Here is a 10,341-nt window from a genome sequence, read left to right on the forward strand (position 1 = left end):
ATGGGGCTGCCTATCCATTGCTTTCTCAGAGAAGATCAGTTTACAAATATTGCTCGATTGCAAAAAAAAAAAAATTCTGAAGAAGGGCATCTTCTCTAAAGATAACAATTATGATAGTTGCCTTGTTACCATTTCTTGGCAGGGCTGGCTTTGAATCTTAAACGGATGTATGTCTTTTTTTTTAGGGCCTCAAACAAACCTGACCCAAATAAGTATAACTGTACTGGTAGTGTGGAGTGGACTTCAATTAAAGGTTTATGAGCAGGAAAAAGCAGATGTTATCTAATGACACCTGTTCAAGGAACAGTCTGGGGAAAACCTGTAGTCTTTTGGCTACACCTGCTGAAAGTAGCATCTGGAGCAGCCACCTTTACATTCAGATGCACGTTGGCATCTACGTACGTCAAATAACTTATATATAACACATAAGATCAACAATGACATTCCATTCTGTACAAACCCAATTTTTTGAAGGAACTTACCACATCTCTTATATGCTATTTTCTGATCAAGTTTTCATAATAAACTTGTCACTATGTAGTAAAAATATTTGATAAATTTAATGAGTTAAGGTAAATATTCTAGTGTATCACGTTCACCTATGGAATCTGTGTGCAAAAACCTGCCTAATTCAGCTTCCAGAATGTAATGTTTTGCCCCAAGCTAACGTGATAGCAGTGAGGTAAGAGTCACATCTATTCCCATCCTCGGCTCCACACCTGTCCTTGTTACGGTCCTAGGGAATCTTGAGTGCTAACCCTGCCTTGGTAGGATGAGGCAGCCTGGTTGTTTCTGGAGTTCCAAGGACAATGACTACAGCAGAGGAACACAAGCAGCAGAAAATAAACTACCAGTGAATCATTCACTCTGGAGATATGCCTTCTTTAAGAAATATTTTTGAAAATCATCAGTGTAATGTTTAGGTTTAGCTAGGAGGGTGGGATTACTATTCCTACTGTAGTTCTCTGTCTCCATGCTATTCATAGTGTGGTCTCTGGAGGGCAGCACCCACATCACATGAGAGCTTGTGAGAAATGCAGAATCAGAATGTTTTTAACAAGATCCTCAGGTGATTCATATAAATGTTAGTTTGAGAATCACTGTTCTGTCACACACTTTCTATCTTCTGAATTCCAGCTCATATGAGTTTCCTTATGTATGCATGCTGAGATTATGTACCGTTTGATAGCATATACTCTCATCCTCTGATTCTGGAGTCTGCCCTAAGAGGTAGAGTGGGCAACTTGTGGTCATAAAGGTTTATCTCTGATTATATCTCATTTTGCCTATCCTTCCTGAGCAAGCCCATCACTACAGTTCAATTCTCATTATGGTGAAGTTTGCTAAGTAATATCCATTCTTTCCATAAGCACAGCTTTATCAAGTCATGGAATTTAGTCCCATGAGCATCTTGTATCAAGTTCTGTCAAACATTTCTGCTAGGAGATATCCCCAGCTGTATCTGGGATCATGTTCCAATAGTTGGTCCTTGGCAGTATAGAGAGTCAGATTGCTAAAACTTTTCCTGGGTTGGCTTCAGGCATGCTTATTTGCTAAGTCCCAGGAGGTAATTTGTTGATTTGTCACAGCTATCTTGTTTGTGACCATCTGCCACCTTAGGAGCACATTAGTGGAATTAATTTGCTGTCAGGGCTGTGTGTCTGCTCTGGAAGTTTTTTTTTGGAGGGAGGATCCTAACTATCTTCACTCCTCAGAAGCCTTAAGCATAACGAATTTGAATTAGGACATATGATTGTCCACTCCCACACTCCAGCTCTGAGATGGGTCTGCCCTAATGGGTTATTCCCTAAGAGCAGCAAATACTATCTCCTTCTTTTCCTTTTCTACTGAGAGGGAGAATTACATCAGGGAAGATTAGGAAGATCCCTGCAGATATTCTCTGCCAAATGAGGTTTTCTAACAGAGTTTTACTGTAAATAGTGCCATTACTATTTTCTCTAACCAAGCTTGGTTCTTCCTTTTCTGCAAAGTAGTCACTTTGTATACAGCTCTTTTCAAAAGCCTCTCACATTTTTAAGACGTGTGAGGAAGATTTCTTTTTCTGATGGTCAGAATATGGTATGTGTACACCACAGGTGTCTCCATTTGATGGAGAACCCATCTGATTCTGCTCAGCAGCCTGTTGCACACCCTGAAGCATTTTCTGTTTTAATGCTGCAAATAGCTCCTAAGCCTGAGTGGCTCCTGGACAGCGTTTTTCACTGCCCTGCCTCATAGTCCTGTCAATATTGTAACATCTCTGTGGTATAGTCTAGCCATAATTTTCTGGCAATGCAATTGCTAAGGGTATCCCTGGTTTCAGATGGCATATAGTCTTTACCGGAAGTCTCAGTGCTTGTTTATCTACAATAGAAGTCTGTGCCCCAGGGGTTCTTTACCTGTAGATAAAGGACAATATACATCCTGAACAGTCCCAATATCATGACCAAAGGCTTCCTATCCCCTTCCTGCAAAACCTTCAAGGAAGCCATAAACAAGACGAAAAGACAACCCTCAGAATGGGAGAAAATATTTGCAAACGAAGCAACTGACAAAGGATAATCTCCAAAATGTACAAGCAGCTCATGCAGCTCAATATCAAAAAAACAAACAACCCAATCCAAAAATGGGCCGAAGACCTAAATAGACATTTCTCCAAAGAAGATACACAGATTGCCAACAAACACATGAAAGGATGCTCAACATCACTAATCATTAGAGAAATACAAATCAAAGCTACAATGAGGTATCACCTCACACCGGTCAGAGTGGCCGTCATCAAAAAATCTACAAACAATAAATGCTGGAGATGCTGTGGAGAAAAGGGAACCTGCTTGCACTATTGGTGGGAATGTAAATTGATACAGCCACTGTGGAAAACAGTATGGATGTTCCTTAAGAAACTAAAAATAGAACTACCATACAACCCAGCAATCCCACTACTGGGCATATACCCTGAGGAAACCATAGTTCAAAAAGAGTAATGTACCACAATGTTCATTGCAGCTCTATTTACAATAGCCAGGACATGGAAGCAACCTAAGTGTCCATCGACAGATGAATGGATAAAGAAGATGTGGCACATATATACAATGGAATATTACTCAGCCATAAAAAGAAACGAAATTGAGTTATTTGTAGTGAGGTGGATGGACCTAGAGTCTGTCGTATGGAGTGAAGTAAGTCAGAAAGAGAAAAACAAATACTGTATGCTAACACATATATATGGAATCTAAGAGAAAAAAAAAAGGTCATGAAGTACCTAGGGGTAAGACGGGAATAAAGACACAGACCTACTACAGCATGGGGAGGGGGGAGGGTAAGCTGTGACAAAGTGAGAGAGTGGCATGGACATATATACACTACCAAACATAAAACAGATAGCTAGTGGGAAGCAGCCGCATAGCACAGGGAGATCAGCTAGGTGGTTTGTGACTACCTAGAGGGGTGGGATAGGGAGGGTGGGAGGGAGGGAGATGCAAAAGGGAAGAGATATGGGGACATATGTATATGTATAACTGATTCACTTTGTTATAAAGCAGAAACTAACACACCATTGTAAAGCAATTATACTCCAATAAAGATGTAAAAAAAAAAAAAAAGAAAGTTTGTGTCAATAGATAGATAATGCTTTCACACCAGCTTTCTTTCAGGGTTCTTCCTTACTCATATTTAGGAAAAATCTGGAGCCAATTACTCTCAGCAACTGTAAATACTGCCCAACTTTCTATCTGTAACTTTTAACCAAGAATACCCAAGATAAGAGCTTTAAAGTACACCTAAGAAAAGCTTCTAAAACCTTCTTTTGATTTTAAGGTGTAATTCTGTGAACTAACACAATCAATATTGTGTAAATGTAGTCTTTCCTTCACCTTTCATCAAACAATTTAGCAGCCATTTGTGAAGACAAAATCTTGGATCAAGTCTTGGGTAGTAATTGAGTCAGGTATGTAGATGGGTATAGCACTAGAATTTAAAACAATCCTGGGCAAGCCCCATTTGTAACCAGTATGCTAGCTGGGGTCACCCTGCCCTTCCATGTTCCAATTATAAACTGGAAAGATTCTGTTCTACTTAGAATGTGTGTGTGTAAAAAAACACAGCAGAATATTGCTTTCACTCTATTAATGAGATAATGTAGGAAAACCTACAAAGTCACAGTTTTAAAAATTTCATCAGAGAAGTGAGATCAAAGAAACCTACTAAGCTAAAATTCATAAAGTAACAAACTCTTGATAGGAAAAAACAGACTCATACTGCACTCATCAGTGATGAAGAGGAAAGAAGGGGACTATGCTGCTAGAGTTAAGGTAAGAAGATAAAATATCAACTTTTTTAAAGACTAGCGTATATGCTGCCATGTCTGTGAACCATCCCTGGGAGCCCTAGGCACAGTAGAACATGCACACACCCACAACTCTTTCTAGTAGGCCTTAACAGAGCACACATAGGAAAGGTGGTAGGCAAGAGAATTGAGGTACTCTCTTAGCACCTGTGTGCCAAGCAGGCTGATAGGAGCAGAATCAACAGAACTCCACAGGTACTCCAGGCCTTGAGAGAGTATGAAGTGGTGACTACCTGTGGCTGGAGAAGTGACAGGAGAGCTGATGAGAGAGACTCCCCAGTGAGGTCTAGGCACTCATTGTATGTGAAGCCTGAAACCTGAACAGGTAATGGAGCAGAAACATACAGGCATCCTGGGTTTTTCACTGAGTATGAAACATGGTCATGCACAGCTGGAGAGTGGCAGGAGATGTGAGAGAGAACCCCCTGAGTCACAGGTACGTGGAGCTTACTGAAATATAAGGACAGCCATGAGAATTGAGAAACCCCATAGGCACCTTGACACTCAAATTGAATATATGGCAGCAGGACTTCCATGGCTTGGGCAGAGCCAGGTACCTGAGAGAGACCTTCCAGAAGTAGAGGCACAGGGAATCTGTGGTTGGCAGAAGAATGGTCTCCCAAAGATATCTAAGTCCTAATCTTCAGAACCTGTGATTATATTACCTTAGATAGCAAAAGGAACTTTGCAGATGGAATTAAGTTAAGGATACTGACATGGGGAGATTATCCTAGACTAACCAGTTGTGTCCCATATCATCATAAGGGTACTTATGAGTGAAAATGGGAGGCAGAAAATCAGAATGTGAGAGGAGATGTGACCGTGGAAGCAGAGATTTGGACTGATGCAGTTGCTGGGTTTGAAGATAAAAGGGAGCCATCAGCCAAGGAAAGCAGGTGGCCCCTAGAAACTGGAAAGGGACTAGGAAACAGATTCTTGCCCAATGCATCCAGAAGGAATACAGCCCAGCCAACACCTTCATTTTAGCTCAGTGAGACCTATTTCAGACTTCCAACCTCCAGAATTGTAAAATAAATTTGTGTTGTTTTAAGCCTCTAAGTTTTGGTAGTCTGTTACAGCAGCAGTCGTAAACTAATACAAGGCCTAATGAAGTCTGAAAGCATAATAAGAGATCTTAGAGAAATCCCTCAAGCATCCCATATCTTACATGGGATGCTTACATGGGTATGAGGCAGCAGCTGTCTATTGCCAGAGAGGTGGGGTGGGTCAAGGTAATGGAAAGAGGTCTCCCTGAGGTGTAAGAACACAGAGTCTGCTGAAGGCTGAGGGAAACATAGGAGAAATGTAAGCTGTCAAGGTACCCAGGACCTATGCGAAGGGGGAGGGTTTTGATTCTGCCATCAAACAATCTGAAGTCTGTAGGAAATTGAATCTAACGTAAACTACCACAAAGCCTAATCCTAGCTCAATACAAAGCAGATTGAATCACTCCCCCACAACCTACCTACCCATCTAATAGAAGAAGAAACATGCTTATTTCTGGGCATAAATATTATTTACTTTAACCTTTAATGTTACATTACATACAATTTTGGCATTCAATTTCTTTTTTTTTTTTTTCCGATACGCGGGCCTCTCACTGCAGCAGCCTCTCTGGCTGCAGAGCACAGGCTCCAGATGCGCAGGCTCAGTGGCCATGGCTCACGGGCCCAGCCGCTCTGTGGCATGTGGGATCTTCCCGGACCGGGGCGCGAACCTGCGTCCCCTGCATCGGCAGGCGGACTCTCAACCACTGCGCCACCAGCGAAGCCCTGGCATTCAATTTTTAAAAATATGAGAAATCTGATGAGGCAAGAAAATATGATGCTTTGTCAAGAGACAAAAATGTTCATAGAGACAGACTCAGAGATGGACAAATATTAGAAGCACCAGGAAAGTACCATGAGAACCTAACTATAATAATTATATTAAAGGAGCTAGTAGTAGCAGTGGACAATATCCATAAAAAGGACAGAGAGATGGAAATTACAAAAAGAGGCAAATTAAAATGCTAGATATAAGAAACATAATATAAAAATAAAGAAATTTTTGGATAGGCTAATCAATAGACTGAACATAGCAGGGGAAATAATCAGTAAACTTGAAAACAAGTCAACAGAAATGACCCAAACAGAAACAAAGAGAGGAAATGAGTAATGGATAAGCAGTGCATCTGAGATCTGTAAGGATACTATGAAACAGTCTAGTATGCATGTAATTATAGTTCCAGAAGGAGAAAGGAGAAAGAGTGGAGCAAAAGAAGTATTTGAATGCATATTGGCTAAGAATTTTTCAAAACTTATAAAATACATTATCATATATCCAAGATGCTTAGAAAACACCAATTAGGGTATACACAAAGATAACCATACCTAGGGACATCAGAGACATATTGCTACAGATGAAGAAGAAGACACAATCTTGAAAGCATAATAAAAACATATAGTATATAAGGGAACAACAACATGAAATATGGCTGAAATATTCTCAGAAATAACAGAAGCCAGAAGGCAAAAGAGCAGCATCTTTAATGTGCTAAAATAGAAAAAAAATAACCTTATCTACCAAGAATTCCATATCAAGCAGCATACTCTTCAAAAATTAAGGCAACATATAGACATTTTAGACCAACAAAAACTGATTTTATCTCTATAAGATGTACACTACAAAACATGCTAAAGAAATGCCAAAGGAAATTAAGCCGAAAGGAAATTATGCAGATAGAAACCAAACATTTGGGGTAGGAATGGAGAACCTCAGGAAGTACCTGGTAAATGTGATGGGAAATAAAGAAGCTCTTTTTAAAAAATCCTCTCTCTCAATGTAAATATATCTATTTAAAGACTGTTAACTGTTTAAATTAAGAATACTAAGAATATAATGTAGAGTTTATAGTGTATGTAGGTACAAAATACATGACAACAAAAATTTAAGGGTGGGAGGATCATATTTGAAAGTGTACTGTTACAATAATCTTACATTGTTTATGAAGTGGTAAAATATTTTTTAAGGCAACTGCTGATAATTTAAAGATGCATACTATACTATGAAGAGTTAGCACTAAATAAATCACACAAAGTGGCATAACTATACAGTCAAGAAGAGGTAAAATGGAGTTCTCAAAAACAAAAAAGTTATGAAAAGATAAAAGAAACAAAGATTATGACCAACAGAAATTAAACTCCAAGAGGACAGAGTTAAGCCTAAACATATGAATAACTGTATTAAATGTGAATGGGCTAAGCACCTTAACTAAAAGATGGAGATTGTCAAATCCGACAAAAAACAATGACCAACCGACCAACATATATGCTGTTTATAAGAAGCACATTTTATAAGCACTGACAGGTTCAGATTTAAAGATGGAAAACTTTATATATAAATTACATAAATATAAATACATATGAATATATAATTAAACTAGCACAAACCACAATCATTTGGGTGGAGCTCCTCTATCCAGAGGTGTTTTGGAGGATGTCTCCCCTTATCCTTTCTGATCTCAAGTCCATGCATCTATGGAATTAATTCAATTATAGGAATCATTTTATCATCCACAGCATGCTGTCACCTTCTAGAACTATGTTGTACTATGTTGGAAAAATCCTGATATGTTTACTCATCAAAAGCCATGGCATAGAAGGTTAACAGAAAGGAGTTTTTCCAGAAGGGAGTAGTTAGCAGTGTTTAATGCTGTTGACAGGCAATGAAGTGTGCATGTTGGACAGAGTAGCAGAAGAGAATTGCTAACTTTGGAGCTGATATGGGGCAGAAACCAAATGCCATACATTTTCTACCTTCACTTGGGCCCTAGTTATCTTTAATCATCTTTAGATCATCTTTAATTGTGCAATCTACTGAGATAACTTTTACCTTGGTGCTACTCACAACGTAAGGTTATTTTCACAGTAAGTCAGCATTCTTTGCTATATAGAAGATTAAAATATAGTGACTGTCAAGTCTCTAAGAAGAGTGAGGGTAAGGAGCACAGAGAGGTGACAGTATAGCCAAGGAAGCAGTGGTGAGACAGGGTGGAGGATGGCTGTGGAGGGAGGTTACAACATGCTCTAATGCCAAGGAAATGGCAATGGAGGTGGTTATAGGACTTATAGCTGTGGAAGTGGTAGTGGTGATAGAGTCAAGAGAGGCTGCTGAGTGCCTCTCTCCTTTACGTATAAACAAGTAGATATATTGAGAATAATAGGGGCCAGGAAGGGATTTACAAATATAGAAAGAACCATGCGGTGTTAGACTGGAATTGAAGGTAGAAGTATGAAGATATTTTTTTTAGTATATATTCATAGAAAGATTTGGAAATACAGATGTGTATATATTTCTTAACTCTATCATTCTCTATAGGCTGAGAAGGCCCAGAAGCAATGGTGCTCCAGTAGCAATGAGCACACTGAGCACTGAGATCTTTGCTTCTAAATACCAGCCTCCACTGAAAGGAACCAGAGCTCATTATAAAAGTGGATGATTCTAGGAATGGTCAGAGAAAGAACAAGATGAACCTGGAGCACATTGTGCCAAAAATAAGGAAATGATAAAAGAAAATGAGAACATTCCAAAAGGACACAGGTGCTATCTTGAAAGAGAACTCACTCACCAAATATGGGAATATTTGACCGTCAAAATGTGCTTTATTATTTGCCATCAATAATAGTGGTAATGTGTTCAGGATTTGTCAGTGGATACTAAGGCTGCAGGATTGATTTGTTAAGGAACAGGATATTCACAGTCTTACAGTATCAACCCACAAAATACTAAATTAAAAAGGAAACACAGTCACTCTATGATAGAGAAACTTGGCAGGCAATAAGTTGACCAGGTGATCAAGGTTGACATAACCAGTGATAGGATGGGTCAACACGATGTGCTTCCTGAGGGGATGCCCTGAAAAGAGCATATCACTTCCATGGTGTTCCAGCCCAGGGTACGTGGCCCTGAGATGGGTCATAAGGAAACATCAGATGGACCCTGGTTGATTGCCTTTTTACCAAAAGAAGTGCCTGTATTTTTTTTTTTACCTGTGGAAGACAGGAAAAGACTGAGAAACTGTTCAAGATTAAAGGACACTGAGGAGATGAGACAACTTAATGCAATGCATGATCCTGGACTGGTTCCTGGACCAGAAAGGAAAAAGAGGCATAGTTGACATTTGGTGTCTTTGAATTGGGTTCTGTGATCTGGATGGCAGTCTGCTATTGATGTTGATTTCCTGATTGGGAGGACTGAAGAGATGTTATATAAGAGCGTCTTTGGGGAAAATACATACTGGCATGTTTGGAAATAATGGGCAATATGTCAATAGAAGAGAGGAGAGAGAGAGAGAGTAAAATGTTAACAATTAGGGAATCTGGACATAAGGGAAGATTTGCATAGTTCTTAAAACTTTTCTGAGAGCTTGAAATTAATTCAAAATAGATTATTAAAAATAAGTAAATTCGGGCTTCCCTGGTGGCACAGTGGTTGAGAGTCCGCCTGCCGATGAGGGGGACGTGGGTTTGTGCCCTGGTCCGGGAAGATCCCACATGCCGCGGAGCGGCTGGGCCCGTGAGCCATGGCCGCTGAGCCTGCGCATCTGGAGCCTGTGCTCTGCAACGGGAGAGGCCACAGCAGTGAGAGGCTCACGTACCGCACTGAGCAGGTTGCTAGGCAGTAAAATGAAGATAATTTAGATAAATATATATATATATATATTTAAAATTCGAAGTATCTCTAGCTTTGGGATTTTTTTTATTAAAAATTATATTTTTGGATTATATTTTGTTGTTAGAACTAAAGAACTAACATTTAAAACTTAGAAGGCATGACTTGGAATTTATCCAGACAACTGGAATTGAAGGCAATATATTCCAGTGACAGCATTGGAATTAGCTTTTGCCTCCACGTGTATTATTTTACTTGTAAATTGATTGACCAATTCAATCAAAGTAGAAGCAACAGTCATATTCTTAATGTCAGAAAAAACAGATGAAAATTAATGGACTCTG

Source organism: Phocoena sinus, chromosome 6, assembly GCF_008692025.1.
Source record: "Phocoena sinus isolate mPhoSin1 chromosome 6, mPhoSin1.pri, whole genome shotgun sequence".
Classification (NCBI taxonomy): domain Eukaryota; kingdom Metazoa; phylum Chordata; class Mammalia; order Artiodactyla; family Phocoenidae; genus Phocoena; species Phocoena sinus.